Source organism: Bombina bombina, chromosome 3, assembly GCF_027579735.1.
Source record: "Bombina bombina isolate aBomBom1 chromosome 3, aBomBom1.pri, whole genome shotgun sequence".
Taxonomy (NCBI): Eukaryota; Metazoa; Chordata; class Amphibia; order Anura; family Bombinatoridae; genus Bombina; species Bombina bombina.
Window position 1 is genome coordinate 1,086,177,254 of NC_069501.1, and position 21,619 is coordinate 1,086,198,872.

At 39.4% G+C, this 21,619-nt stretch overlaps 1 protein-coding gene across 3 annotated transcripts in view; it reads right to left on the minus strand.

The window, feature by feature from the left end:
- LOC128654468 (fibrinogen-like protein 1) overlaps positions 1–21,619 on the minus strand; it is an 83,120-nt gene that overhangs the window by 54,912 nt on the left and 6,589 nt on the right. Inside the window, exon 2 of one of the 3 annotated variants that reach the window (XM_053708391.1) lies at positions 737–887. The exons of 1 other annotated variant lie outside the window; for it this stretch is intronic. The gene's annotated coding sequence lies outside the window, so the exon portion shown is untranslated. Of the gene's footprint in view, positions 1–724; positions 888–21,619 lie in introns of all 3 variants that reach the window. One more of the 3 variants, XM_053708394.1, reaches the window with a different exon arrangement.

Below are 21,619 nucleotides of genomic sequence, written 5' to 3' on the forward strand. Positions count from 1 at the left end.
ATAATTTAAAAAGAAAGCGTCAAGACTGATGCGTTTCGGCTGTACATTGTGCCGTAATCATTAATCATAGACCATAGGTACTAACTGCTCATTCACTTATTAAATAGACCTGTCTGTGCTACCCCTAAGAACAAGGAAAAGATTCTAACACTGGTGCCTCTCATTGGAATGTGACACCCCTTCTTTTTAGATAAGACCACTGTTTGGGAACATAACAGCAGAGTGAAATACCAGTGTATTCTTAAAGGCATTTCTCTTAAAGGTATATTAGTGTTTTTATGTGATATATATGAATATATGTGCAATACTATATATGTATGCATACTGTATATATTTTGTGTCTAAAGAACAAAGTTTTAATACAAACTGCTAATACATTAACTGTTTGTTTGTTTGATTAATTATTTGTTCATTGAATCAAGAAACATTTTCCAATCCTTTACACCTTCTCTTCTTAATTTATAAGCCATCCTTATGTTCATTAATGAGTTTCAATATCGTTTGTATGCTGATGACACCCAAATCTACCTCTCTGCACCAGACCTATCCCCTTCCTTGCTAACTCTTGTCACTGTCTTTTTAATATTTCATCCAGGATGTCCTCTTACTACCTTAAAGAGAGAGTCAACTCCAAAATGTTTATTGTTTAAAAAGATAGATAATCCTTTATTACCCATTCCCCAATTTTGCACAATCAACGTGGTTATATTAATATACTTTTTACCTCTGTGATTACCTTGTATCTAAGACTCTTCTGACAGCCCCCTGATCACATGGCTATTTATTATCTATTGACTTGCATTTTAGCCAATTAGTGCTGGGTTGTCCACAACTTCACAGGCATGAGCACAATGTTATCTGTATGGCCCTCACGAACTAGCACTCCCCTGTTGTGAAAAGCAAATAAAAAAAACATGTGATAAGAGGCTGTCTGTGGTGGCTTAGAAACAGGCAGAAATTTAGAGGATTAAATGTTATAAAGTATATTAATATAACAATGTTGGGGAATGGATAGTAAAGTTATTATCTAACTTTTTAAAAAATTACAATTTTAGTATTGACTGTCCCTTTACGTATGCCACTATGGTTAAAACAACATGTCCACCTGATAAAACTGAAAAGTTCTGAAATTAAATGGTAGATGGCAGTGTTGTAACAAGGACAACAGTCAGGATAAAAATGTTTTCTATGATAAACTTTTTTAACCGCAATCACCACACACAGATCTTCACTGTCACTGCACATACAGCACCCTCATTTACCCACCTACAGAATTTAATAATATTATATAATATTTAAAGAATTTACTTACTTTTTAACATTTGATTGGTGATTTAAATTCTGGCATTTGTCATAATTGCTTTGCTTTTAAATTGCTCTGACACTAACAAAGGATACTAAGAGAAAGAGGTACATTTATGTTTAAATCGTTTTTATTAGTATAAAAGAAGGAAATATAGATATAACATTGGTCCACCATATTACAGTAAACACATCAGGCCTGATAACAACAGTATATAAAATAAAACACAGTATGCGTCATTTCTCCCAAAATCCTTGCTCCCTTCTAGAGTCATATATTGCTGGGAGGGTACTGTTCAGAGCAGGTTCTGGGGTACAAATAATGTCTCTATCTTTATCTATGTCCTTTCACGGAGTAAGCCAGATTGTGTCTTATCGAAAAGAAACATACATTTTGAACCATATAACGATAATAGTATATCAAAAGGGAAGAGAAAAAGAGAGAAGAAAAGAGGAAAAATAGTAATGAAGAAAATACCTACTAGTAATCGACATGCAAGCTATTTAGACAGCTCTTTGATTAGTTAGGTAAAGTAGAGTAGAATGAAGTAAGATGCCATGCCCCCCCCCCCCCCCGGTAATTAAACTACCTGCTTCTATCTTTGAGACTAGACTTTATAAAGTCTATGTATCTGAATTCTCATTAAGTGTCAAATAAAACCAAACTCTCTCAAATTGTGTTTGTGTATCCAGGATTTTAGAGGCAGATTCGTACATTCGATAGGTCAGTGATAGTTTATTCTTCACCTCCTCCCATGGGGGAGCTTTAGTTTTCCAGTATTTTGCAATGCTCATTCTGGTGACCGTACAAGTGATCTTGATAAATGTGTTTATATATTTGTTGAATCGGTATATGGGTTCATGTAGGAGAGCCTGTGAGGGAGTCAGTTGAATCTGTTCCTCTAGCACAGATCCCAGAAGGGAGTACAACTGAGCCCATATTGGTTGTATAATGACGCAGTCCCACCACATATGGCAGTATGAGCCTATTTCTCCACAACCTCTGCAACAAAGTCTATTATTAGCGGGGGATATATGCTGAGTTTTAACTGGAGTTAGGTACCATCTGAACATGGTTTTAATCGTGTTCTCCCTGAGGTCTGCACTCAAGAGGCCTGAGCAGGCCGAGTGGTAGACACCGTCCAACCATTTTTTATCTTTGGTCATATTTAGATCGTCTTCCCATTTTAGGAGTATATTGGGTTTAGTTTTATTATTTAGCGATTGGATCTCTAGGAATATTCTAGATATCGCCTGTTTAGGTCTATGTGTAGTGCTTAATAAATTTTCTAGGGCTGTGGGTAAGCTGGGTCGGGGTTCCTTAAGGTACTGTTGAATTGTTGAGTTGACTTGGAGATAATGGAACCGTTGTAGCCTTATCGGGTCTATTTGGTTCTGTACTTGGGTGAATGTTTTAGGTTTTTTCCCCTCCATCCAGTCCGCCACCCTGTACAACCCCTTGTTTGCCCATTTGTCAGCTAGAATCTGAATGTCTCTAGAGAGAAGGTATCTAATTGGGCACAGTAGTGTATGATTAGGTAATCATTTCTATTGTTTAGTCAATAAAGTCCATAAGTGAATGGTATTATCCAGGATGTGGGACCGGTTTTTGTTGAGTGCAACTCCTGTAGCGCTTTTGCTCCACAGAATATCATCCGTATGAGTGGACCCCCTTAAGTCAGCTTCCAACCTTGTCCAAAGGACTCTCCTTCAACCCCCTCCCAAGAGTGAAGTCTGAGCCAGTCTCGCCGCTCTATAGTATTCTAGCAGGTATGGGGCTCCCACCCCTCTCAGAGTCCTATGCTGTGTGATAAGTGTAGAAGAGATTCTGGCCATTTTCTTCCCCCTAATGAATGCGACTAGTTCTGATTGTAGTGTTTTTAACTCGGCGGTCGGGACCTCTATGGGGAGCGTCTAGAATAAATATAGTATGTGGGGTTAGATAGTCATCTTCACTGCCGAGAGTCTGCCCATCCAGGAGAAAGTACATGTCTTCCACTTATGTATGTTTTTCCTAATTTCTCTATACATGGGTTTGTAGTTATGTTTGTGTAGCTGATTAGTTTGGGTAGTCAGGTGTATCCCTAAGTATTTAAGGGAATGTGCGGCCCATTTCAAGTCAAAATTGGCTTCTATAAGTTTTGTGGTGTGGGAGACCCAGTGATAATGCTTTGCATTTGTCAAGGTTGATCTTATACCCCGAGATTTGGGAAAACCGATCTAGGATTTTATATAGATTAGGTAATGATATAAGAGGTTTGGTTAGTGTCAAAAGGATGTCATCCGCAAAGAGTGTTAATTTGTATTCATGATCTTTAATCATTACTCCTGAAATATCTTGTGTCTGTCTAATTTTAGCTGCTAAGGGTTCTATACAGAGTGCGAAGATAAGAGGGGATAACGGGCACCCCTGTCTTGTTCCGTTTAGTATAGGGAAACATTTGGACCTATATCCTGAGACAGAAACGTGAGCTGAAGGGGTTGAATATATCATATTTAATGCTTTAATAAAGGCCCCTCCAAATCCCATCTGGAATAAAACCGCTCTCATGTAGTCCCAATCTATTCTATCGAATGCCTTCTCCGCGTCCAGTGACAGGAGCAGAGAAGGCATCCGAACTTTCCCCACATAATCTATAATGCTCACCATCCTGCGCACATTATCTGGCGCTTCTCTGTCCTTGACAAAACCCACCTGATCCATATGGATCAGACCTGAGAGGATATGCTTTGGTCGATTGGCCAGAATTTTTGTTAAAATTTTTAAGTCTTGGTTGATAAGTGAGATGGGGCGGTAACTAGAGCACAATTTATGATTCTTACCAGGTTTTGGGATTACCACAATTCTAGCTTGTAAGAGGTCGCTTGGGATACTGTGACCCTCTAGTATGTAGTTGCAAAAGTCGGTAAGGTGGGGAACTAGTATGTCTTTGAATGTTTTGTAGTATTCACTGGTGAACCCATCAGGCCCTGCTGCTTTCCCCGACTTAAGGTCCTTTATAATACCCATAACTTCTGCTCTCGTTATTGGTGCATTTAAACTATCACTGTCTTCTTTCGATAGAGAGTTCAGTTCCGCTTCCTCTAAGAATGATGTGGTTTGGGATGTTATCTGTTGTGTGTGTGTTACTTTGTTACCGTTGTAAAGTTTCCCGTAGAAGTCTGCAAAGGCATCTACAATGTGTTGTGGATGAGATACTGATACGCCACTCGGGAGCAAAATGGACCCAGTGGACGCCCTGAAAGAGGTACATTTAAAGGGGTATGGAACTCAAAAATGTTCTTTTGTGATTCAAACACAGCACACATTATTTTTTAAAAAGGTTCCAATTTACTATTATAAAATTTGCTTTATTCCCATGATATTCTGTGTTGAAGAGAGTGGGAGGCACCTAGGCAGATGTCTGGATCACTACATGGCAGGAAATAGTGTTGCCTTCTTGCAAATAGATCACATTCTTGTGAAACTGCTGCCATATAGTGCAGCAGACACGTGCACAATCCTGAGCTTTTCAACAAAAGATACATACAAGTTGTTTAGAATTGCCTGTTTAATTTGAATTGCAAAAGAAAAAAAATGGGTTTCATGTCCCTTTAATAATAAATTGGAAAGTTTTCTTTCTTTTTTTTTATTGCATGCTCTATGTTAATCCTTAAATGAATATAATTTTTTGTTCTTTTCTGTATCAGATAGAGCAGACAATTTGAAGAAGCAGCAATGTGCTTCTGGGAGCTAGCTGAACACATTGGCTAAGCCAATGACAACAGACATACAAGTGCAACCACTGATTAGCAGCTAGTTCCTAGTAGTGCAACTTAGATAATAGAAGTAAATTGAAAAGTTGTTTAAAATTACATGATCTGTTTGAATCATGAAATACATGTTTTGGGTTTTATGTCTCTTTAACGTTTAGCTTCAGATTTCTATGCCCCTTTAAGGATTGCTATTGTTTCCCACAACTCCTCCAAGTTGCTCAGATCTGAAAACACCTGAAATTGAGGTTTCTTTTGTGCCCCCTGGTGTTTAGTGTTTAAGCCTTTTCACAATGCAACATAATTCTTTTTGTATTTCTCTTTAAAACAAAAATTACATAAATACAAATTAGAACCACAATGCAACAATTAGATGACATTGCACTGAATCCTTCACATTTTAAGATTAAAACCTAGGGACAAGAAGCTTGAAGGAAAAATGCCAAGGAGATGGTAATCAGGGGCAGATGTGTTTGAGGTGTTTCTGGGAATGGTTTAGCTTGGGAAATGGAACTGGAAAATAGGTAAATCTATTGTTTCAGAAATTATGGATGTTCGCCCAAGGGGTTAACACTATTTCTTTCATGTAAGTGGCAAGAGTCCATGAGCTAGTGACGTATGGGATATACATTCCTACCAGGAGGGGGCAACGTTTCCCAAACCTCAAAATGCCTATAAATACACCTCCCACCTCACTCATACCTCAGTATTACTAACTATGCCTCCTTGGAAGTTGGTGAAACATGATGTGTTTGAATTCTTCAGTGAAAGGCGCTTCTAAGCATTTTGAAGCCCAGTTCCTCTCAAAGTACAGTGTTTGTCTGAGGGATGTGAAGGGAGTATTGCCTGATGATGCCATGTTTTCACCTATGGGAAATCTATTCTAGGGCTCTCTGTAATCGGTCGCAGGGATTCATCTGCCGCCTCCCTTTACAGATCGACATTATACTCCTCTACCATTACCTCTACTGATATGTTTCAGTAATGGTTTGGCTGTCTGCTATATGTGGGTGGATGTCTTCTGGTAAGTATATATCATTTTTTAAGACACTCTCAGCTATGTTTGGCACTTTATATTATAAAGTTTTTAACCCCTTAAGGACCAGCGACGTACCCTGTATGTCACTGGCCTTTTTTTGGGACTTGATTGTTTTATAGCGCGGTCTTTCCACCAGCGTTGAGACTGCTCTATTCCACAAAGCCTGCTGGAGGGAGGGAATTAATAGCGTGTTCTTGCTAGACTTGTGCTATTATGCCCAGAAAAAAACCTTAACAACCAGTGACACACAGGGTACATTGTTGTCATTAAGGGGTTAATATATATTGCATATATTTGCCATGAGTCAGGTCTGTGTATATTTCCCTTTGCAGTCTAACAGTTTCAGCATGGAGATTATGTTTATGGGAGAATTTAGTTTTTTTTTTCTTATCTGGGGTTCCAGTTAGTTGTAACTTAGAGTCTGTTTTTCAAATTTTTCGTGGGCATATTAGGCTCGCGATGACGCAAAATACTATTATTTATTGCGTCATTTTTAGAGCAAATTTTTTTGGTGCCAAGTTGCGCCTGTTGTGATGCGAGTTGTGTTATTTCTTACGTCTTTGTGAACGGATTTTTTTTGGAGCCTGTTATGACGCGAGTTGCGTCATTTCATTGTGTTAGATTTGGCGCCAAAAGTTTTTTCCTCTGCATTTGCGTCATCTTTGTTTGTGTCATTTTTTGGCGCCAAAAATGTGTTATATTAAAGGACCAGTCAACACAGTAGATTTGCATAATCAACAAATGCAAGATAACAAGACAATGCAATAGCACTTAGTCTGAAATTCAAATGAGTAGTAGATTTTTTTTCTGACAATTTTAAGTTATGTCTATTTCCACTCCCCCTGTACCGTGTGACAGCCATCAGCCAATCACAAATGCATACACGTACCATGTGACTTCCATGAGCCAATCATGAATGCATATACGTTTTAGTCTATGAATTTTTGCACATGCTCAGTAGGAGCTGGTGCCTCAAAAATTTTAAATATAAAAAGACTGTGCACATTTTGTTTATGGAAGTAAATTGGAAAGTTGTTGAAAATTGCATGCTCTATCTGAATCATGAAAGTTTCATTTTGACTTGAGTGTCCCTTTAAGTCTCTCCCTCTTTTACTCGCTGCTCTCTTTTTTGTTACATTTTGCAAGATGTCTCAAACAGATCCTGCCTCTGATGTTACTAGAGGAACTAATCTGCCTGCACACAATTCTACCAAAGCTTAGTGTGTTATTGTAAATAATCTGATTTTATTTCTTCAGCTCAATTAAGTGGGACTTGTTTATTACATGTTGATAATGTTTCTATGAGTACAAATACATCTACTGTTATTCTTTCTCAGTTTAATGTACATGATACTCCTGCAGATATGAAAATTTTTATTAATGCAGCCATAAGAAGGCTATGACTGCTATTGTGTCTTCAAATAAACATAAAAGGTCTTTCCAAACTTGTCATAGATTTAATTAATTTTTTACTGACCGAAAGTATACTAAAGTATTCTCTACTGATGAGGGTTCCTCTGACTCAGAGAATCCGGCATCAGAGACAGAAATTGACTAATCTTTTTTATTTTACAATTGAACATATTTGTTCTCTATTAAGGAAGTATTGTTTACTTTAGGTATTAAGGAGTCTAGTCCTCCTAAGAGCTAAGCTAATAATCATTTAAATTCTGTGTTTAAGACTTCTGATGTTGCTCCTGAAGTTTTTTTCCTATTCCATATGCTATAGGTAATATGATTGCTAAAGAATGGTCTTAACCTGGTACCTTTTTTTTCCTTCTTTTAGGTTTAAGAAGTTGTATCTTTTACTTATGGCTAGTTTAGAGTTTTGGGAACGTACTATTATTTCAATGGAAGATAGTACTTCTTTTCAGGATCCTTTAAGGAAGCCTGAATCTTTCCTTAAAAGAGCATATTTTCATACTGGTTATATTCTTAGACCGGCTATTTCTATGACTGAGGATGCTGCTGCTCCAACTTTCTAGTTGGACAGTTTAGCGCATCAGTTATCAGATCCTGAAGTATATAACATTTTTCTTTTATTTCATAGCGCAGCAGTTATCAGATCCTGAAGTATATAACATTGTTCTTTTATTTCAACATACAATCTTTTTATTTATGTTGCTATATTTAATGTAATTGAAGTTTAATGTCAAATCTATATTTTTAGCTATTCTGACTTGAATAGCTTTATGGCTTAAATCTTGAAATATTGACATAGTGTCCTAATCTAAATTATTATTTCTTTTCAGGGAAATAATTTGTTTGGTTCCTCTATTACTGGGGGTAAGGGAGTTTTTTTGGCCCTAGACAAGAAATGTAAGGGTAAATTTAAAGCTATCAATTGTTTTCGTTCTTTTCGTCTGTATAAAGAACTGAAAACCTATCATTCCCCTAAGGCCTCTGGCTCTATTTGGAGACCATCTCCGAATTGGAATAAATCCAAGCCTTATAAGGAACCAAATACGACACCTAAGTCTGCATAAGGGTGCGGCCCTCAATCCAGTTCCTCTGGTGAGGGTCAGATTAAGTTATTTCAAGACATTTGGACAGATTCAATCCAAAATCCATAGAATATTGTTTCTCAATGGTTTTGAATAGATTTTTTAGAATAAGACCTTCCATGGGAAGATTCTTTTTTACTCATGTTTCAACAAACCCTGTGAAGACTCAAGCTTTTCTGAAGTGTTTTTCAAACCTAGAGTTTTCGGTGTTGTTTGTACCAGTTCCTCAGCAGGAACAGAGATTGGGTTTCTATTCAAATCTATTCATTGTCCCAGAGAAGGATGATTTTTTCAGACCAATCCTGGATCTGAAAATTTTAATTGTTTTGTAAGAGTCCCCAAACTTTTAAGATGGCGACTATAAGGACTATTCTGCTTTTTGTTCAGTAAGGTAATTTTATGTCCACAATAGTCTTACAGGATGCTTATCTTCACATTTCGATTCATCCAGACCACTATCGTTTTCTGAAATTCTCTTTTTTAGACAAACATTACCATTTTGTCGCTCTTCTTTTTGGTCTAGCAACTGCACCAAGAATTTTCTCAAAGGTTCTCGGTGCTATTCTTTCTGTAATCAGAGAGCAGGGTATTGTGGTATTTTGGACGACATCTTGGTACTAGCTCAATCTTTTCATTTAGCAGAATCTCACACGAAACAACTAAATGTTGTTTCTTCTAGACATGGTTGGAGGATCAATTTACCAAAGAGTTTCTTTATTCTTTAGACATAGGTTACCTTCTTAGGCTTCCAGATAGATTTAGTGTTGATGATTTTTTCTCTTAGAGACAAGAGACGAATGAAGTTGGTTTTAGCTTGTCTAAACCTTCATTCTCTATCATTCCCTTCAGTGGCTATGTGCATGGAAGTTTTAGGTCTCATGGTTGCAGCTTTGGACACAATCTCCTTTGCTCATTTTCATATGAGACCTCTACAGCTTTGCATGTTGCACCTATGGTGCAGGGATTATACTCAGATATCACAGTTGATATAATTAAATCCCAACACTTAACTCTCTCTGTTTTGTTGTTTAAACCATCACCTTATTGTTCAAGGGGCCTCCTTTGTGCGTCCTTCCTGGACTGTGATCACAACAGATGCAAGTCTTACAGGTTGGGGAGCTGTCTGGGGATCTCTGACAGCACAAGGGGTTTGGAATCCTCAAGAGGCGAGGTTACCAATCATTATTTTAGAACTCTGTGCTATTTTTAGAGCTTTTCAGGCTTGGCCTCTATTGAAGAGAGAACTTTACATTGATTTTCAATCAGACAATATAACAACAGTGGCATATGTCATTCATCAATGGGGGACTCGCAGTCCTTTAGTAATGAAAGAAGTATCTCTGATATTTTCTTGGGCGGAATCCAACTCTTTGTGAAGTTAAGTCAAAAAAGAATTGACTGGAAAAGATGCACTATGGTAGCACTTCTGTCTCCCCTTATATTGAGGACATCATATTTCTAAGGGGTAATGGTCTAGGAATAGACTTAAAATATAACTTTTAATATAAAATGTTAAGACAAAAATGTGTGTAATTAAAAACACAAATAGGGTTCAGAGTTGCATAGTCGAAGTATTCCTTCTGCACTATAGGAGGTATGGTCTTGATTATAGACAAATTATTGGTACAATTCAGTGAGGCCGTATTTATTAGCTAGTTAGTATAAGGTTAATCGTTATATTCCCTTATTGAACTGATATATTTGATAATCAGGTTGCCTCAGTGGAATAACTCCTATTGGGCATACGATTTTGTACTCAGTATATCTAATAATCAGGGTGCCTTAATGATATAAACCTTATTGGGCATGTAATTTTTATACTCAGTAGTTAAAGGGTCTCAGTGTGTGTACACTTGGCACTGTTGCCTAAATGTCTGAGTTATAATTTTACGTACTATTGAAATATATTGATATAAAAATATTATTGGATATCAAATAATAAATCCAATTGTGTATATCGAAAGATAGAATTTGTATTGATAGAACCAGGAACTTATAGGTTCATGGACTTGAGGACTCACTATATATAAAAATACTCACCTAGATTACGAGTTTTGTGTTAACAGGGGTGCGGTGCTAACGAGCAGTTTATGCTCACCGCTCACCTACAGACAGCGCTGGTATTACGGGGTTTTTACAAACCTGGCGTTAGCCGCAGAAACGTGAGCGGATAGCAAAATTTAGCTCCACATCTCACCTCAATACCAGCGCTGCTTACGGTAGCGGTGAGCAGATAAAACGTGCTCGTGCACGATTTCCCCATAGGAATCAATGGGGGAGAGCCGGCTGAAAAAAAACCTAACACCTGCAAAAAGCAGCGTAAAGCTCCTAACGCAGACCCATTGATTCCTATGGGGAAATACTTTTTATGTCTACACCTAACACCCTAACATGAACCTCGAGCTACTAAAGATTTCAGGAAGACTTCTAGTCTATTTGTTGTATTTTCTGGTTCTAGGAAAGGTCAGAAGGCTTCTGCCATTTCCTTGGCATCTTGGTTAAAGCTTTTGATTCATCAGGCTTATTTGGAGTCGGGTCAGGCCCCGCCTCAGAAAATTACAGCTCATTCTTCAGAAAATTACAGCTCATTCTACTAGATCAGTCTCCACTTTGTGGGCTTTTAAGAATGAAGCTTCAGTTGATCAGATTTGCAAAGCAGCAACTTGGTCTTCTTTGCATACATTTACTAAATTCTACCGTTTTGATGTATTTGCTTCTTCGGAAGCAGTTTTTGGTAGAAAAGTTTTTCAGGCAGCTATTTCAGTTTGATTCCTCTGCTTATGTTTAAGTTTTTTCTTTTCATTTATGAGAATAAACTTATATTTTGGGTTGTGGATTAATTTTTTCAGTGGAAAATGGCTGTTATTATTTTTATCCCTCCCTCTCTAATGACTCTTCTGTGGCGTTCCACATCTTGGGTATTACTATCCCATACATCAGTAGCTCATGGACTCTTGCCAATTACATGAAAGAAAACATAATTTATGTAAGAACTTACCTGATGAATTAATTTTTTTTATAGTGGCAAGAGTCCATGAGACCCACCCTATTTTTTGTTTTTATGATTTTTTTGTATAAAGCACATTATTTTTCCAGTTCCTCTTTTTGATGCTTTTTACTCCTTGTTTTTTTAGACCTCACTACTTGGCTATACGTTAAACTGAGGTATGAGTGAGGTGGGAGGTGTATTTATAGGCATTTGAGGTTTGGGAAACTTTGCCCCTTCCTCATACGTCACTAGCTCATGGACTCTTGCCAATTACATGAAAGAAAACATAATTTATGTAAGAACTTACCTGATGAATTAATTTTTTTTATAGTGGCAAGAGTCCATGAGACCCACCCTATTTTTTGTTTTTATGATTTTTTTGTATAAAGCACATTATTTTTCCAGTTCCTCTTTTTGATGCTTTTTACTCCTTGTTTTTTTAGACCTCACTACTTGGCTATACGTTAAACTGAGGTATGAGTGAGGTGGGAGGTGTATTTATAGGCATTTGAGGTTTGGGAAACTTTGCCCCCTCCTCATACGTCACTAGCTCATGGACTCTTGCCACTATGAAAGAAATTAATTTATCAGGTAAGTTCTTACATAAATTATGTTATTTCCATCATTCAACAATTTAAAAGTCAGGCAACAATTGAGCATGCACCATTCTTGTGACTGTGACTTTTGTCTTGTACATGTAATTCTGTGGTGCCAACAAAACTGTTAATTAAAATCAGGGGAATAACTAAACCTCACTGGGCCCCAGGGGCAAAGGCTGTTACGGTCCCAATTTTAACAGCACCCTTTCTAGCAAAACCTGCCTCGGTACCACATAGGAGCAAGAGAAGATGCTTCTCTGTGTTTGGCAGTCATCTTTTCCCCTTCGTTAGTGATGCACTGTGGTGGCTATCTTGGAAACCCTGTCACCATATTAAAGGCAAATCCAAACACTTCCCTTACTCTGCCAGCCCTATTTTGCAGGTGGCACATAGTGGGTCCAGATCTGATGCAGATGGAGTGATGCCACAACGTATTTCCAGGCCAGATTGATCCCCTTAATTGTGTGGACCCAGTCTCAACTGAGACCTCTGAGACCCCTGTAGTTACACCCTTCATTAGAATCCTCCTATCATAGCTCCTTCAAGAAATACTGGAGATTTGTTGTGAATATTGATTTGACCTATAATCCTTCAACTGAAAGAGGGGTTAATTGTGTAGACAATGATAACAGCCAATTAGATGCTGTACCTTCTGCCCTGCATCCATGGGAAATCATACTGCAGTAATGCAAATTTAGGATTATGGAAGCTTGTTCTGCTTATTTACAATGGGATGGCAGTACATGCCCTGATTGGCTGTATAGTCTGATACAGGGATAGTCAAGGTGTCCATACACGGGTACTGGTGTCCGTGACTAGTCCTTGCAGTGTCCGTCACAACCTTAGTATATCTTTTCTTTCTGATTAAATAATAGGAATAAAAAAAATGTAGTGTGAATAAAGTTAGTGGCTTGTCAAGAGACTGCGATATTGGGTGATAAGTTATGGAATAAATAAAGCCTGAGTGAAATACTGAATGCGTATCTGCATCTGTATAATAACACCCAGCTCTATAAAAAGACACAGTAGTGACACTGGCACATGCGTATAGCCAGACAAGGGCTGGTTATTATAGGGTCAGTGGTATCTGCATCAGTATAATAACACCCAGCACTATACAAAGACACAGTAGTGACACTGGCACATGGGTATAGCTAGAGGAGGGCTGGTTATAGAATCAGTGGTATCTGCATCAGTATAATAATACCCAGCACTGTATAATAACACACTAGTGACACTGGCACATTTGTATAGCCAGAGGAGGGCTAGTTATAGGATCAGTGGTATCTGCTTCAGTATAATAACACCAAGCACTATACAAAGACACAGTAGTGACACTGGCACATGGGTATAGCCAGATGAGGGCTGGTTATAGGATCAGTGGTATCTGCATCAGTATAATAACACCAAGCACTATACAAAGACACATTAGCGAAACTGGCTCATGGGTATAGCCAGAGGAGGGCTGGTTATAGGATCAGTATTATCTGCATCAGTATAATAACTCCCAGCACTATATAATGACAAAGTAGTGACACTGGCTCATGGGTATTGTGATGAGAGCCGGATGTGATGTCACTAGTTGGGGGCAGGGATTAGGTCCGGTAGTCTGTGTCGCAGTTAGTTAGTGAAATCAACCTGACTAGATGTATGTTTCTATGCTCTGTAATAAAATAGAGTTGTACCATCATTGCTGTGTCCTGCATATGTCCTGCATCTCATGACATGGTGTCAGAAGTTCTGGCCTGCGCTTCTGTTCCTGATCGATTGCAATGTCAAAGTTTACCCCACCTGAGCTTTTTGACTTCTCTCAGCCTGCAGCTTGGCCCACATGGCGTCAGCGGTTTCAGCGCTTCAGGATTGCTTCCAAACTGAACAAAGAGAGTGGTGATGTACAAGCTAATTTTCTTTTATACTCTATGGGGAAAGATGTGGAGCCAGTGTTCAATGCTTTTACTTTCCAAGAAGGGGAATAATTTAACTTTGATATAGTTATGGATAAACTCAGTGCCCACTTTGTGCCCAAAAGAAATGTGATTCATGAGAGAGCTTGTTTTCACAAACGTAATCAGCGTGTGGGAGAATCTGTGGAGTCATTTGTGCGCAGCCTGTATGAACTAGCTGAATTCTGTGAGTTTGGTGTTGCTAAAGAAGAGCAAATCAGATACAGAATAGTTATTGGAATTGCAGATGCTGAAGTCTCACTGAAGCTGCAGTTAGAGCCTGATTTAACATTAGATGGGGCTATTAGGATGGCCCGCCAGAGTGAACTGGTGAAAAAGCAGAGTGCTGATCTGAGGTCTGAGAGTATTGTGGATGAAGTGCAACAGTCCAGGAAAACTGCTAGTGAAAGGCACAGTGTGAGCGGTAGATCTAAAGTAATGGAAAGGCCTAGAAGTGGATGGGCGCAACATGCCCGATGCACACGGTGCTACCGTGCCCATGATCAGAGTGTTATATGCCCGGCCAGAGATAAAAGATGCAGAAAATGTAACAGAATGGGCTATTTTGAAGTGGTGTGTAAAACTGAATACATTAAGGAGATGCAGGTGGACAGTGACCAGGGGGGTCAGGAAGTGTCTTTTGTGGGGTCCGTTGTGGAACGGCCAAGCTCAGAGGAAGATTGGAAAGTTACTTTTACTGTAATGGGAGCCAAAGTTGATTTTAAGATTGACACGGGAGCAGATATCACTGTAATGTCTTTTGCTGAATTTATGAAACTGCCTCGACAGGCCCAGCTAGCTAGCTGTGAGTACAAGCAAAGAAAGTTCACCATGTGGGTGCATGTGATTCGAGGTCTGTGTGTTAACAATTTATTGAGCAGAAAAGCAGCCTGTGACTTGGGCCTCGTGGCCAGAGTGAATGAGATTTCCGAAGATATGTTTGGCGAGTTGGGCCTACTGAATTGCAAACCAGTCCGTATAGCACTTAAAAGTAACGCAGTCCCATACAGTATTTCTACTCCCCGTAGAATTCCGTTCCCGCTCATGCCTCAAGTGGAGAAAGAGCTTATGTGCATGGAGCCTATGGGGGTTATTGAAGAGGTTGTTGAAGCGACTGATTGGTGTGCCCCCATTGTTCCAGTTGCAAAGAAAAACGGAAAGGTGCGCATCTGTGTGGACCTGAAAAGGTTGAATGAGGCAGTGAAGAGAGAGAGATTTGTGCTGCCGACATTGGAAGATATAGCTCCAAAGTTGGCTGGGGCGAAGTTCTTTTCCACATTAGACGCTTTTAGCGGCTTTTGGCAGATCCCCCTGGATCCAAAGTGCCGCAAACTGACTACCTTTATCACACCGGTAGGTCGGTTCTGCTTCTGCAGACTCCCCTTTGGGATATCCTCCGCTCCTGAAATCTTTCAAAGGGAAATGAGTTCTCTCCTGAGTGACCACGTGGGCACAGAGGTCGTCATGGACGACATTCTAGTGTATGGGTCTACAGTGGAGGAGCATGATCAGCGCTTAAGTTGTGTGCTACAGCCTATCAAAGAGTCTGGGCTGAAGCTGAATAAAGAAAAATGTCATTTTAGGAAAACTGAATTATGTTACTTTGGGCATATCATCAACGGGGATGGCATCAAGCCAGACCCCGAGAAAATTTGTGCTATTGAACAGATGAAAATTCCTTCTGATGTACATGAGCTGAGACAGATATTGGGCCTTGTAAATTACGTGGGCAAGTTTTTTTCAGATTTATCAACAGTTTTACACCCTATCACAGAGTTGCTTAAGAAAGACGTTGCCTGGGTCTGGGGACCTTCACAAGAAAAAGCTTTTCTGCAGGCCAAGTCCTTGCTGGGGTCTGCCCCAGTGCTGGGGTTCTACGACCCTTCAAAAAAGACTGTGGTTAGTGCCGATGCAAGCAGTTATGGGTTGGGGGCTGCAGTTAAATGAAAATAAACTACAGCCCATCGCCTACTGTTCCCGCACACTGTCGGCTGCGGAGTCAAAATATGCTCAAATTGAGAAAGAGTGCCTGGCTGCAGTTTGGGCCTGTGAGCGCTTTCAGCGTTATCTAGTGGTTTTGGAGAAATTTAGTCTGGAAACTGACCACAAACCGCTAGTCCCTCTAATCAACTCTTATGACATTGACAAAACACCCTTGAGATGCCAGAGACTTTTAATGAGACTGCTCAGGTTCAATGTTCAGGCAGTGCATGTGCGGGGGAAATAACTGGTTGTGGCGGATACACTATCCAGGCTCCCACTGGCTGCTGCTGAAGAATCCTCCACAGAATCTGATGTGAAAGTGTATGTTGATTCAGTTCTGGCCTCTAAGTCCATTTCTTCAAGGAAACTGGAGGAAATAAAGAAAGAGACATATTTGGACACAGATCTGCAAGAGGTTATAAAGTACATAAAAGAAGGCTGGCCCGAGAGCCGGGCAGCCTGGATGTCTTTAAGGGCTTACCAGCCAGAGAGATCGCAGCTCACGGAGCTGGAGGGGTTGGTGCTGTTCCAAGACCGCATTGTAATTCCTGTCAGCATGAGGAAGGAGATGTTAAACAGGATTCACGATGGCCACTTAGGCATTACAAAGTGCAGAAAAAGGGAAGCTACAGCTGTGTGGTGGCCTGGGATCAGCTCCGACATTGCAAATCACGTGTCTAAATGTGCCTTTTGCCGGGAACGCCGGCCTACTCAGAGAAGGGAGCCCTTGATTTCTACTCCGCTGCCTGCGGGGCTGTGGCAGAAAATAGCTGCTGATTTGTGTGAACTGCACGGAAAAAAGTTCCTTGTTGTGATCGACTACTATTCCAGGTATTTGGAAATTGCACCCCTGAATGATATCACAAGTCAAGCCATTATCATTCGCCTGAAGAGCTTGTTCGCCCGGTGGGGCATTCCAATGGAGCTGGTGAGTGATAATGGTATGCAGTTCGCTTCTACAGAGTTCAGTGCTTTCAGCAGGGAATATGACTTTGTACATTCCACGTCAAGTCCACATTATCCGCAGGCCAACGGAATGGCTGAAAGGGCAGTTCAAACAACAAAATTCATTCTAAAGCAATCTGAGCCGTACCTAGCCCTCTTGTCATACAGGGCGATGCCCATTCAAGCTACCGGGTTTAGCCCGGCACAGCTGATGCTAGGACGCCAGATTCGCACCACTTTACCCTCAGTGGGTGTCTTCAAGCCGCCTGGCCCTGTTCCTCGGGACGAAGTCCTTAGGAGGGATGAAGAGGCCAAAAAGGGTTATCGTTTCTTCTACGACAGGTGACATTCTGTCAGGCCCTTACAGGAACTGAATGCGGGGGAAACTGTCAGAATTAAACTGGATGATGAGAAGAAATGGAGGATGCCTGCTACGGTAGTTGGCCGCTCTCCAGAACCAAGGTCTTATACAGTCCTTACTGAGGGAGGGACGGTTACACGCCGTAACCAAAGACATCTTCAGCCTGTACCTGAGAGTCTGGAACTGGATGCCTCAGTACCACTGCCAGTGGGATCCCCTGTTCTAAGAGAGGTGCCCTTCCCTCAGCAAGATCACAGCGGGGATATATCTTTGCCTCCAGCGGACTCTAATTCACCATCTTCTGTATCAGAGGACAGTTCATGCAAAGTTACATCAAGCGGAAGAGTGGTGAGACTTCCGGCCCGATACAGGGACTGACTTTAGCTAGAACAGTGACCGGAAGTATGGGCAGAATAATCCCATGGTCACTGTGGACTAGGGTAGTCTACCCCGATGTCCAAGTCAGGATGTAATTTATGTGTTTATATATTCCGAACCTATTTGTTTATATATTGTTTGAGAAAAAAATGTTGTTGTATACTCTGTTCGTATACCTTGTTATTTGTTATATTCAAATGTATGCTTCGCCTTTGAAACAGGGGAAGATGTGATGAGAGCAGTATGTGATGTCATTAGTTGGGGGCGGGGCTTAGGTCCGGTAGTCTGTGTCGCAGTTAGTTAGTGAAATCAACCTGACTAGATGTATGTTTCTATGCTCTGTAATAAAATAGAGTTGTACCATCATTGCTGTGTCCTGCATATGTTCTGCATCTCATGACAGGTATAGCCAGAGGAGGGCTGGTTATAGAATCAGTGGTATCTGCATCAGTATAATAACACCAAGCACTATACAAAGACACAGTAGTGACACTGGCTAATGGGTATAGCCAATGGAGGGCTGGTTATAGGATCAGTGGTATCTGCATCAGAATAATAACACCAAGCACTATACAAAGAAACAGTAGTGACACTGGCTCATGAGTATAGCCAGAGGAGGGCTGGTTATAGGATCAGTGGTATCTGCATCAGAATAATAACACCAAGCACTATACAAAGAAACAGTAGTGACACTGGCTCATGGGTATAGCCAAAGGAGGGCTGGTTATAGGATCAGTGGTATCTGCATCAGTATAATAACACCCAGCACTATATAATGACACAGTAGTGACACTGGCTCATGGGTATAGCCAGAGGAGGGCTGGTTATAGGATCAGTGGTATCTGCATCAGTATAACAACAAGATGTGGTGTGTTCAAAGCGCCAATCAGGCAAGGTAATCTATATATATATATATATATATATATATATATATATATATATATATATATATATATATATATATATATATATATATATATATATATATATATATATATGTGTTAAAAGTCAAGGACTTTATTCCTGACACACTATAGTGTGTGTCCACACTATATAAGTATAAATAAAATAAATACAGCAAAATTAAGTACAAACAGTAAAATGGGTAGCTACCAAATCTTAGCTTATTAGAACAATATTATGTTGAAACAATATCTGTTAAAACAATATTCTGTTAGAACAATATTATGTTAAAACAAATATTAAGTTGAAACAATATAGGGTTGAACAAGTGAGATATGCCCCAAATGGTAATGCAATAATAACACTGATTTTACACAAAGGGAGAGTAATGGTGAATGTGTGGGTACACCAAAAATGAACAAGCAGTGAATAGATGCACGTGCATAAAATAAAAATCTGACAAATAGTGGACTGAAAAATTGTGAAATGAAATAATATAAAAATAAAAATCAAAAATATGAAAAATTATTTTCTGTGTTGTCCTGTGAGGGTCACAAAAATAAAGATGGTCACACACTTAGATAAAACAAAGTGGAAATAACAGTCAGTGTCACAATCCAAATGAACAATGTGAACATGTAGCAGTTAGTGTCACAATCCAAATGCAAATTATTCCAATGTTGTTCAACAAAGGATAATAAAAATGTTTGAACACAGACTTGTATCCTAATGGTCACACACTTGTAGCAGTCAGTGTCACAATCCAAATGCAAATTATCCCAATGTTGTTCAACAAAGGAATTTTTTTTTAAAAAACAAACTTGTATCCTAATGTTGGAGGTTCACGTGATGAAGTGTGAAAAGTTCTCTCTTGGTGATGAGAATCTAGTATTCCTCTTTAGACTTTAGAGTGGATTCTAAGTTATCCATCCTGAGTGGAAATCTGATGCCCTATAAAAATACAAACAAATGGTGCAGAACGTCTAGAACAAAAGTAGATAGATTGAAATTATGCTTACCTCTCTTAGAACAGGGGATCCCACTGGCAGTGGTACTGAGGCATCCAGTTCCAGACTCTCAGGTACATGTGGTACCGAGGCAGGTTTTGCTGATTATAAATAGCTAGAAAAGGTGCTGTTAAAATTGGGCCTGTAACAGCCTTTGCCCCTGGAGCCCAGTGAGGTTTAGTTATTCCCCTGATTTTAATTAACAGTTTTGTTGGCACCACAGAATTACATCTACAAGACAAAAGTCACAGTCACAAGAATGGTGCATGCACAATTGTTGCCTGATTTTTAAATTGTTGAATGATGGAAATAACATAATTTATGTAAGAACTTACCTGATAAATTCATTTCTTTCATAGTGGCAAGAGTCTATGAGCTAGTGACGTATGAGGAGGGGGCAAAGTTTCCCAAAGCTCAAATGCCTATAAATACACCTCCCACCTCACTCATACCTCAGTTTAACGTATAGCCAAGTAGTGAGGTGTAAAAAAACAAGTAGTAAAAAGCATCAAAAAGAGGGACTGGAAAAATAATGTGCTTTATACAAAAAAATCATAACAACAAAAAATAGGGTGGGTCTCATGGACTCTTGCCACTATAAAATAAATTAATTTATCAGGTAAGTTCTTACATAAATTATGTTTTCTTTCATGTAAGTGGCAAGAGTCCATGAGCTAGTGACGTATGGGATATAATACCCAAGATGTGGAAGTCCACGAGTCACTAGAGAGGGAGGGATGAAATAAAAAACATAATTTATGTAAGAACTTACCTGATAAATTCATTTCTTTCATATTGGCAAGAGTCCATTAGCTAGTGATGTATGGGATATACAATCCTACCAGGACGGGCAAAGTTTCCCAAACCTCAAAATGCCTATAAATACACCCCTCACCACACCCACAAATCAGTTTAATGAATAGCCAAGTAGTGGGGTGATAAAGAAAGGAGTAAAAATAATAAAAAAAAGGAATTTGGAAATAATTGTTTCTGTGTAATACGAACGCGATGTTGTGTTCGCATTGCACCTAACTTGTAATACCAGTGCACATTAATGAAAGCGATACATTGCACTCCACTTATATTCTGGCCCTTAATTCTTAATTTCTTTTTAAAAATCACACCTTTTGAATTACCTCTCCTCTACTATAATTAGATTTAAACAGATATAAATGTGTTCTACACCGTTCAGAACTCAAACTCTCCAATATTCTACATAGTAATTGCCTGAGCTCTGCAGGGTGACATTTACAGCTTCTCAGGGGGCAGTATCAACTATAATCAGACTCAGAGTAAAATTAGTGGATTCATGAAAATTCATGAAAAGTATTTTTACTAAATAAAAACTTTGGAATTAAATTCAGATTTTTTTTTTAATTATTATTTTAACCTTAAACCTTAACCTTAAAGTGAAGGTCAATTTTGACGAATAAGTGCCCGGTTTTTAATAATCCTATTAAAAACAAGGGCACTTTAATTAATCAAAATTGACATTTAAAGCGTTTTCTTCAAAAACTTACCTTTTAATCCTGAAAGCTGCTCCATTGATTCCCCCGCTTGTCGGAAGCCTCTGCTTATGTCAGAAATGACGAATCCGGCTTCTTCCAATCACGGCATTCCCCCTGAGGGGATCATGGCCTTAGGGAACGCCGTGATTGGATGAAGTCGGATTCGTCATTTTGGACCTGCTTAGAGGACTTGCGACGGGCGGAGGAAGCGCTGCTGCGGCTCTTAGGATTAAAAGGTAAGTTTTTGAAGAATCAAGACTTGATAAAGGCCAAGTATTTGGCCGAAACGCGTTGACAAGCAGCTGGTAAGCATAATTTCAATCTATCTACTTTTGTTCTAGACGTTCTGCACCATTTGTTTGTATTTTTATAGGGCATCAGATTTCCACTCAGGATGGATAACTT